General features: G+C 42.5%; 1 protein-coding gene across 3 annotated transcripts in view; it reads left to right on the top strand.

Annotated features, from left to right (window-relative positions):
* Window positions 1-10,773, top strand: part of KPNA7 (karyopherin subunit alpha 7) — a 49,487-nt gene that overhangs the window by 1,667 nt on the left and 37,047 nt on the right. For 2 of the 3 annotated variants that reach the window (XM_053992024.1, XM_053992022.1), the window contains exons 1-3: window positions 3,669-3,732; window positions 3,859-3,951; window positions 5,551-5,705. The exons of the other annotated variant lie outside the window; for it this stretch is intronic. The gene's annotated coding sequence lies outside the window, so the exon portion shown is untranslated. Of the gene's footprint in view, window positions 1-3,668; window positions 3,733-3,858; window positions 3,952-5,550; window positions 5,706-10,773 lie in introns of those variants that run through there. 3 annotated transcript variants of the gene reach the window in all.

The following is a 10,773-nucleotide window of genomic DNA, read 5'->3' as shown; positions in this document are numbered from 1 at the left end:
GCATAACAAGGATTGCAGATAAGGGCGAAGCAATGTATGTCATATATCTTGATTTTTAGTAGAGTTTCTGACACTGGCTTGCAGGATATTCTAATAATAAACTGGGAAACCAGTCTAGATGATACTGCTCTAAAGGAGTTGCAAAACTGGTTGAGGGAAGAAGTACTTAATATCAGTGCTTGTACAGGGAATTACCTGTGCATTACTCATCTGTGATGCAATAATGCAATTACTGCATCTGAAGCTGAGGTCAAGTTCAGAATAAACACAGTGGCAGAACCAGGATTCAAAACGGGAGCTCTGAGGTAAAAATGGGATGTGGCTGAGCAGCAGGTGCACTGCTGTTCACTCCAACACCATCAGCTTCAGATTTACACCACTGGGAATAGGGCAGCTGGCTGTGCTGCAGGGGAGGGGTGGAGGGGCTGCTGAGGGTCAAAAGCTGAACAGGAACAAAAAATATCTTTTTGCAGATGAGGTAAACTCCACACAGCCCCATGTGGGTAAGAAAGTCTGAGTAACACACACAAAGGAATCCTGCTCTGCTGAGCTGCATTAGAAGAGCATTAGAGTCCTGTGCACCAGAGAAATGTGGATGATTTGGGGGAAAAGGTGGCAATAATGATCAGGGGTCTTTGAACACATGTCTTCAGCTGAGCCTGTTGAGAGGACAGAAAACTGGGGGAAGATGTGCATAGTGTTGGAATAGATGAAAGGCTGCTGCTCTGAGGAAAGGAATAATTTGTTCTCTTGTGGCCACAGGGTAGGGCGAGAAGTCATAAACTGAGAGAAGAACAAGGCAGATCTGGGTAAAAAATTGCCAGCGACTACTTTGAAGTAGTGAAGCCCTGTGTTAGGAGCTGATTTGACAGGACGGAGGGCTGCTCTGAGAAGTTTTTAAGAATGGATCTGAAATATTTGTCAGGATGGCAAAAGTGCAATACAAGGACTTGTATTCAGGAGGTGAGAGTGGATGGCCTCTGTCAGTGGTCCTGTGGCTCTGTGCCTGCAAGATGTGTAATCAGTGCAGCCCTTATTGGTTTAACAATAAACCTGCCTCTGCTGCAGGGATTAAACACACACAACTAGGCCGAGCAGAGTTACGTAACTGCAACAAAATTACATTTTAAGTACGGTTTTATGTTTACAAAATGACTTTCACCAGATGGAGGGAGAGCATCTAAATGAGGAGCTCTGCAGAGGTTTTAAGCATTAAAAGCTAAGACCCTGTCTCCAGTGAAGCTTCCCAAAGAATTTTCCACCACTGCTCCTGCTGTAGGGCTGATACAATTGCTCTGTGCTAATCCAGGAAGGATGCCGATGTTTTTGAGATTACAGCCTCACAAGCAAGGCTGAACTGATCTTAGTGAAAGTGGTTTCAATGCAATCTGACCTTAAGGTATATATGAAAAAAAGATTTAAGCTGGGACATCCTCATTCAGCTACAGGGTAGCAGCTAGTCAAAAAGAGATCTTCTGGGAGCAGGCTGTTTGATACACAAACAGGTGAATGAAAAGTCATGGCTTGAGTGCATTCTAGGTGTGCATTGCCACAGGAGCTGTTTTTGCCTCTCAGCTTGTTTGAATTTGCTTTCTGTGCTCTCTACCCTCCTGTTGTGATGCCTTACATCTTGAGTTTGAGCAAAATACGATGTTCTGCCTTCTCACTGTGAAAAATACAAGTTTTCCCCCATACAATAAACCTTAATAAAACTAGGAATAAACTGTTGATGAGAGGAATTATTTGCAAAAGATGACCTGGATCATATCTCCCTTTGCTGACTTGAAAAATCTTAAATCTCTGTTAGCACAGATCAGTCACAAAGTGTTGGATGTACCAGGGATGTATTATTTGCAAGGTTTTGGGGCTGACACACAGATAATTCTTTTGTCTGCAGATTCTTTCACACTTTTTCTATTCTTTTGAGAAAAGATTTAGCCCTTACTGTGCATCCATTTGGGGAGTAGAAGGATGCTGATTCTTTTCCCTTTCTGTTCTACCATTAGTGAAAACATCTGTACTATCCATTAGCTGTTCCAGGAGTACCTCTGTGCCTAAAGAGACTTGTGGAATATCTGTGTTCCCTTTCTCAGGGAGCTGCATGAGTCAGCTGGTGTTGAGAACACACCTATGTTTTCCTCATCTCCGTCCCACACCCTTTTCTGCTCTAATAAATCCATGGCAGGTGGATTCAGACATGGGAGCTCCAGCTTCCCTGAGCCACTGGCACAGAGGAAGAGGATTGAGGCCTTGGATAACCTCCCCAGGAAGCAAAGCCTGAGACACAGTGCCAGATGTGCAGTTTGTTTAGAGCCAATGGAGCCATCCCATCTCCCTCTCCTCTGCATCTTCCACTCCCTGCATGGACTTCCTTTATTTGGCCAGGCTCTGTTCCTGTACCAGAAATGGTTTGATTTAGCAAGAGGAATCTTTGCACTAGAAAAATTGACCTGGAACCTGTCTGACATTTGTGCACAGTGACATCAAGGTGAGGAGAATGGGCATGACACTGAAGAGTGGTAGTTAATAAGTATTTTATAAATTGTGTGTTCATGTCTGTGCACACATCAGAGACTGTGCTTGAGAGCAGGAAGTGCTTGCACAGAAGGCAGAGGAGAGCAATCCTTTGTAGACAGTGATGCACACGTTCCAGGGACTGTCTCAAAAGGTGCATCCAAGTCTACAAAGGTCCACATGTCTAGGGATGCTGTAAGTATGAACTGAACATGAACATGTGCTTCCTGCAGCTGGTGTTTTGGAGAGGGAGAATGCCCCTGGTGTGCACCAAGTGCCATTGTGTGATCACAGAACACATCAAGCTGGAAGGGACCTGTAAGAGTCATCCAATCACACTCCCAAGTGATGAAACAGTGAGCTGGGGCAGGGCAGACCTACGGCCTCCTCATTTACAGATTATTCTGCATCTGTCCCCTCTGGTTGGTTTTACAGCCATTTTTTGTGGAAGACCAGCTCCTTTAGATACCTCTTATTCCTGTGCAGAATTTTCAGTCTCCACACAGTGTTTGTGGTTGGTGTCTGGCTGTTTCCAGTTCCTTTATGTGAAGAGGAGCAGAGGGCAATTGATGTGCCATTTTGAGGGTCAGAAATAGGGCAATGGTATCTACCCCAGGAATTTGAAGTTACTCGTGCTCTAGAGTTTTGTTGCAGTTGAAAAATAAAAGTCATGCTGCTGATGACAGCAAACCTTCCAAATTCTCCTTTGTGGGTGTAGATCAGCTGCTGAGACCAGGGGCTTGTTCTTGCTGCATTCAGGCACCATAAAGATTCTGATGGATGAGTTCTGCACGGGGTGCAAAGTGCTGAAATTCCCTTGTGCTCCAGTGGGTTCAGAGTATCCCACATGCAGCTTTTCTGCCTAGCCTGGATTTCCTTGAATTAGTGCATTCCCTTTGGGACATATTGGTTGTTAAATGAAAATGTTCCTTTTCAGGTATTTGTGCTGAATGTGGAAGCTAGGTGCAGGAAAGAGTTTCATAGCTGCTCTGCTGGAATAATCTTTCTAATATATTTGCACATGTTTTTCTTACCCTGGGGTTTCATAATAGTGTTTTTTTTTTTTCCCTCTTCTCAGGGCTAACTGTTCTGCCTATTCCATCTTGACTTACAGGTCTTTTATTGCAATTTAATAGTTGTTCTTAATCTTTTCCAGGTGCACATAATGATCTTGCTCCTGACACAGATCTTTTGCCACACAGGAAGCCTGTGAGGAAGGTATGAAACAGATTGAGAGCACAGCTATTTATACAGATCATGGAAAGCTAGGATATGTAGATTTGAAATCTGTGTGTTATCTTCTGAGAAATTCTGCCATATCTTTAATTTTATTGTGTATCACAGGCTGCCTTTCTGAAGGCTGGATCCAGAGTTCACTGAATTCATTGGAAGTAATCCCTGACATTTTGGACAACTCTAGATCAGACCATAAACCAGGTGGTGGGGTGCTTGTTTTGAACCACTGGACTAGTCAAAGTTGTTATCCCAACCTGTTATTAAATCAATAGTTTTGATTCTAATGACACTTCAGTCTTTTATTTCCACCCTCCAGTGGAAAGAAGGTGGCTGAGTGTGTGCTGTAGGTGGAGGGTGAAGACATTGTCTGAGCACACAGAAAGCACAAAGGTGGCAGAAGGCTCAGTGTCAGTCTGGGAGGAAATGCTGTGCATTAAATCCCCAGCTAGCTGTGATATTTTGGAAGTGCCAGTTGTCAGCACAGTGCCAAAGGAGCAATCTGCTCAGTGCTGGCAGCTCTGCTCTCCTCTGCCAATTCCAAATGCCACTGACTCGCTGGAGAGGGAACCCAGCCTACTCTTTGTTGGAGGGCTGATAGGTGTGAGGAGTGGAGTTGTGTAATAAGTGAAAGAAAGGACAAATCAAGAGGAAATGGAGGAATTCCTCAGGGTGCCATCTGTGATGCAGATTACCAGGGAGGCAGAGTGAAAGTGAATTTCTTCTTTTGTGGATTAATTCTGCCAGGCTGCAATCAGTGAGCTAACATGCATCCTGCCTTTCAGGGTCATAAAAAGCAGTGCAAGTGCTGACATCTATTATTAACACTGCTTTCAAATCAGCACTGGAGAGAAATAATGGAATATATACCTGAAAGTTTCCAGCTACCACCATAAAGGGCAGAAAGGTGGGGAGGTGACTTACATCAGCCACAGCTTTCTTTGCTCCCTCATCACCTCCTCAGTGCTCGCTGATGATTTCCTCGTGCTCATTAGTAATGTGTTGAAGGTCAGGCCCCAGCTTTCATTTAATAGTAAACTAACTGATTTTAGAGGGCAGAAAGAAGTCTTAGAGACCCCAAACACCTTTCCTATCTGCTCCTCTCTTCCATTCAACTGCCAGAGATGATTTGTGAATGATACAATGATACACCTCTGAGGCAGAAACAGACCCTGTTGTTTACCAAGCCTTGAAGTCCGGATCCATTTTTCTGAATTTCTGTTGGATTTGAATTTATATACCAATATTATTTATTTCAAAGCTCTGCTGCAGTAGCAGCAGCTGGCTTTAGACCTGACTGAAGCTGTACTTGATTGCTTTCTCAACAAACATAGTCTCTGCTTCACAGTTTGTGATATGGATGTGTCTTTTTATCTCATGGAAAATATAAGCCCCACAGCTCATTTAGCACTCACTGTTTACTGATATGAATCATTGGAGGACTGTTATTGTTGCTGCTGTAAAGAAAAATAATAATAAAAACACACTATGGAAGGAGAGTTCCAAAGGCATTAATAGAAAAATTGCATTCTGGTAACAAAGGCTGCTCTTCAGCAAAACAACATAATGTAAATGTGCCACAGTGTTCCAGAATGCTGGACAAGTTCAGTGCTCTGTGGGTTTTATATAACAAATAAGTTTTAAGCCCCCAATTTCATATGGAGATAGCAGCTCACCTGCTTAAAATGGATCCTTTTATTATCAGTCAATTGGAGGGGAATGTATTGGTTGTATTTTTTATCCTATTCAAATAAAAGCCACATTTACAACTCAGTTTTTATAACCAATGTCCCATAATTGCAGCTGAGAAGTGCTTCTTGGATTATCAGTCCTTTCCAGAAGTTACACTCTTCTCCTTGGAAATGTTATCATGGGTGGTCTTGATGGAAAAGCACTGCAGACTCTATTGGGGAATGTTAAAGTGGCTTCATAAATCTGTGCACAAACTGAAGTGGCAGGTATGTTATTTTATTCTGCACTCTGTAATGCAAGGAGGCTTCAAATTTCACTACAGTGGATTTCACTGGGGGCTACAGTCCATGGAAGAAATCCGAGCACCATGGAAACAACTGTAAAACTCTAGTTTCAATGGAGGCAGAATTTTATGCTGTCCCTTTTAGGGTGGTTTTTCCCTCAGCAGTATCTTAACTGTTCCACCAAATTTGTTTAAGGTCTCTTCATAAGCCTTGCTAGGAGTAAAGCTGGGCCAAGATGGCGCTTTTGTGAAAATCCTGCTATGAGTGTAATATTTTCAAAAACTGAGCTCTTCATGTTCCATACAATTATCATACTTGCCTTATAGACCACTGATATTTATCCATTATTTGCCTAATCCTGCATTTCTTACCCAGAGTTAAGATTTAATGTTAAACTACACACACATCAACTTTCTGATGAGGTAGCTTTTGCATAAATAGTTCTGCTTTCTCTGTGCATGGACACTGAGTTCATCGTGCTTTCTCCATGACCTCTGCCTGCTCCTAGAGTTTTCCAGAGTGCCCACTGCCCTCCAGATCAGCCTGCACTTCTTCCACTTCTCTCTGAGGTGGGCAGAGGCAGCACTTACAGCTCCTGCAGCTCCTCATGTGGTGAGCATCCTCATCCCTTTGGACCCAAAGGTCCTGAAAGCAGATGAAAGATTAATGTAAATAATGAAGGGAGAGGATGCTAAATGTTGTAGGAGGTCTCTCTGCAAAGCCATTCTTTAAGGTGATGCCTGATATTTTTTTTTTTTTTGAAAAGCAAAACTTAAAACCAAACCCCATGAAAACCCCAGCTCTCTCAGTATCATGTATGCCTCTCACTGTAGCCACACTGATTTTAAGAGAATTGTTTCTGATTGAGGCTGATGTAACTGAGCACAAGCTAGGTTTGAGAGTGTGTGTGTGTATAGATATATATGGGGAGATAGAATCTTTGTTGTTAGTGTTTAAGTTACTAGAATTGGATTTTTGGCAGCAGTTGTATCACTTTATTCCAACAAAGAGACAGCTTTTTACTAATTTGCTTACTTCATTTTATTTTAGCAATGAAGAGCTGAAGGAAGCTCTCTAGTTTTACATCTCTGTTAGTTTCCAGTCCATTTCTTGACTATCCTATTCAAACAGTAATCTCAACTTCTCTTAAACACAGAACATTTTTGGCTTAATTACATATAAATAGTTCTTGGGTTTTCAGTTTGACAAAAGCTGTTAGTAATGCTTGTCTTGTATAAGATTTGTTGAAACTACTGCAGATTGAAATTGGTGTGAGTGGGAGAACCATGGATTTTGAATATAAATTCCCAGTGTGTTCAAGGTTTCTGTCTAAACAAGAGCTCATAATCTACTGCTTTGTTACTTAAGTATAAAATAGAACTGGAGTTATTTTCCATCCAGGAGCTGCATCCAGCCTCTCCAGTTCACCTGGCCATGCTGTTGCAGTTTGTTCAGGTCTGGACAAGCTCACTGCTGTTCCTGCTGGCACAATCCAGCTGCATTTCCATTCTGGTCAGGTCAGTGGCCATCATTTCCAGGCAGAGATCTTCAGCACGCTCCTTCACTTCAGTCTCCAGACTCGCCTGCAGAGACTCAATTGCATGCTGGTGAGTGTTTCTGTGGACTCCAGTGAAGCATATGGTACAGCAGTCTGTTATTTTGAGTCTGATCCAGCCCTTGTATCAAATTATTGCCCACCAAGTAATAAAAATATAGTAACTTTTCAAATCTGTTAAAACTGAGATACCAGGATTTTGTACCAAGCCATTCACTAATACCTTCTTTTAAAACAGGGCTGGAGAGATTTCAAGTGGTCATCCTAAAACTGCCTAAAGTATGGATCAGCTCCTGCCAAACTAGTCCCACTTGATGTGAGACCAGACTGCATTTAACTTCCAATAACAGAGACCATAACCTTCAGACAATCTGGTCCAAGCAGTAATTCCCCTTAATGATTATCAAACTTTCCTAATGTCTAACTTAAAAACCTCCATGCTGCAACCTTATTATGTACATAATGTAATTATGGTCTGTGTGATTATACATACAAAATCCATCCAGTTATAAATGCAAAATCCATCTGGTGGTATGTGGGCAGCAGGCACCAGGCTGCCAGGAATCTCTCACATCTGCAGCATTGATACCTCCAAGGAAGACTCTGCTTCCTCCAGTGCCACCTGCAGTTCGTCCTTCTCAATCTCCAGCCTCACCGTTTGCAGCTCCTGAGTGTTCTTCCCTCCCTTCCTCAGCTGATTGAGTAGATCCTTAATTTCCTCTAGGGAAGAAAACAGATATTTCATGTGATAGGTTTCTCTCAGGACTATGAACTTTACTGAGTGCATCAGACAGATCCTTTGACTGGAAATAGCATGAAATGGTTTCAGTCACTTTATGTCAGCTGCCCTTTTTATTCATTGCTAAATATTATCCTGGATTTCTGAATGAGCCCTGCTAGCTGCATGTGTTCACAGAGGTGGAAGAATGAAGCACACTAAATAAAGAGAATTTTTTCCCAGTTTTTATCCAGCCTTCCCCTTTCCCCTTTTCAGATGGTTGCTTTCACAAAATGGGAACAGGACACCACATCATCTCCTTGCAGCAGAGAGGGGCTCTCTGCCAGCTGATGGAGGCTGGAGCAAAGGGTTGGGGGAGAGCCCAGGAAACTCTGGGTGTGTGCCAGGGTGTCCATCACTGTTTTCTCTTGGCCACAAGGACAAGAGACTGTAGCATCTTCTAAATGTTTATAGTGTCATCTTCCAGAGTCCTGTAAGAGATCAATTTTTGTAATTTACAGAACTGTAAAAAAAAAAAAAAAAAAAAAAAAAAAAAAAAAAAAAAAAAAAAGTGGGGGCAGAAGGGGGAAGGTGTCACTGAACAGCCAGGAGGGAGGAGGGATGCAAAGAGGGAGATTGAGAGGAGTCTGACTGACTTGCTCTGAACTGATTGCTGGAGATGCTGAATCCTCTCCACGGAGGTTAAAGGGAATATCATCTTTCCAGGGTAAAGCTGGCTGTTGTTAACAGCCCCCCTAAGTGAATTGCTCAGAATTAGAGGATGCTAGTAGCCAGAACTGGCACTGTGGCACTGCAGCCTCTCCTTTATGGCACCAAATTAATGTCCTCAGAGACTGAAAGCACCACTAGGAGTAAGGAAAGTGGAATTGGTGCTGGAAGACACCCCAAGAGATCATTCAGTAGAAATCAAGGGAATTATAATGTGCAGAATTTTTGTACCTTAAACCAGTACTTAACCTTAAGGGCCTTGTTCTCTTTCTTCATAGATTCCAGGTGCTTCAAGGATTCTTCATAGGCACCCTTAAGCTCTACATTTTCAGTTGTGCACACTCCTTCTGTGAATTTACTTCAACCTGCAGCTCTTTGCCCTTTTTTTGCCATTCCTTTAGCATCTTACCAAAGTCTCTGTGCCTCTTGTCCAGAGCAGCACAAGCAGCAATGGCCTGGAAAAATAAAGCCAAGCATTCACTGGACACAAGTTTTCTTCACACTTCGCTTCTCTCGCGTATCCTGCCAGCCAGTCACAGTTAAATTGGCAGCCATTCTAAAGGCTGGCAGCATTTCTCTTGGTCAGTCTGAATGGATGATTAAAATGTTTATGAGGCTGTCTTTCCTCACCATTAGGAATTTAACAAGATCACCCAGTTCCCATCAGTGTGATAGTCGTCCTTGCTCCTGTGGTTATAATGATGCTGCTGTGGAGCAAATGTTTTCCACTTCAGATGTTCCTTGTGCAGATGTGCTGCTAGTAATTGCCTGGGTTGATCAGTGTGACTTTTTCTATTTTAAAGGAGATTCAGTTACAAACAAGATGTTATTCAAGACTATTTTAGACTGTTTAACTGCTTGTCATGAAGGGAAAGAATAAAAGTACATTTTTCTTTCCTAGGAGCTTTTAATCACAAATATTCTACATATCCTTATGATCCACATATGTGTTCAGATACCATGGTGACAAGCACACCACAGGAACCATAGAATAAAGAACTGCTTCATTAAAGAAAGGGATGGGGAAACAGATTTTTTCAGCCCAGTAATGCAATGCTGTATGTGGGATTTTCGGCTCTTGGGATCTGTTCTAAAGCCAACTGCAGGCATTGGCAGGTACCCAAGGACTTCAGTGGATTTGGAGCAGCCTTTGTGACTATTTTAAGTAACATTTTTATTCAAATATCCTACAGTTGCACTACTATTCATGCTCTTACACTAACACAAGCAAGAGTAGAAATACTAATTTAATGAAGGCGCTGGTGTTTAAACTGTGTTGTTTAGGTCTGCTTTGAGTTTGGTAGTTAATAACCAGTGGCCAACCCACCAGTATTGCAACACTGAAAAGTTCAAAGCAGGATATCATTATCCTTTAAAGGAAGATGAATACTTTGCCTTGTAGTAAAGGAGGGCTTTTGCTTTAGCTGTACTCTTGTTTCTGGAAGTCAGCTAATGAGCTTATGAGAAGCATGCTGTGTGCTCCCAGGAATTAGCTGTGGCTCTCATCTGGGTTTTCTCTTGATGTGAGAAGTCTTAGCCTTGTTTCTCATGGCCATACAGATTGCTTGACGTTTAATAGAGAGGCCTTAAGAAATAAGGGAGTGGATCAAAGCCGACCTGAGTTAACAGAAAGACTCACAGAGCCTCTGGTACCAGGTGTTAGATCTTGGTGATCAGGCTGAGTACACTCCTGGCTAGCTGGATTTCTGGCCTTCTCAAGTCAACAGTGAGGTCCTCCATTCTGAAGCCTCTACTTATTCTTCTCCATGTTGGCAGCCCAGGCTTGGACTGATCCCACTGTCTCCTCTGCTTTCAAAGCCTCACAGTCAATTTTTTCCTGAAGGAAAGATGGCAGAAATATCCTGGTGAGTAGTTCATGGATTTGAAGAGTGATGGAATCAGCAACCCTCACCTACTGAACACCATCACTGTTTTCACCAGGGAAAAGATGGTAACTTGGCAGCAGTCTCAGAAAACAGATTGTAAAAACTTTGATGTTTGCTTTATCCTTAGGAAATTATAGTGGCTTTTGTAGGGCTAACGGAAGA

Source organism: Vidua macroura, chromosome 16, assembly GCF_024509145.1.
Source record: "Vidua macroura isolate BioBank_ID:100142 chromosome 16, ASM2450914v1, whole genome shotgun sequence".
Taxonomy (NCBI): Eukaryota; Metazoa; Chordata; class Aves; order Passeriformes; family Viduidae; genus Vidua; species Vidua macroura.
This window is presented reverse-complemented; position numbering and strand designations above follow the sequence as displayed.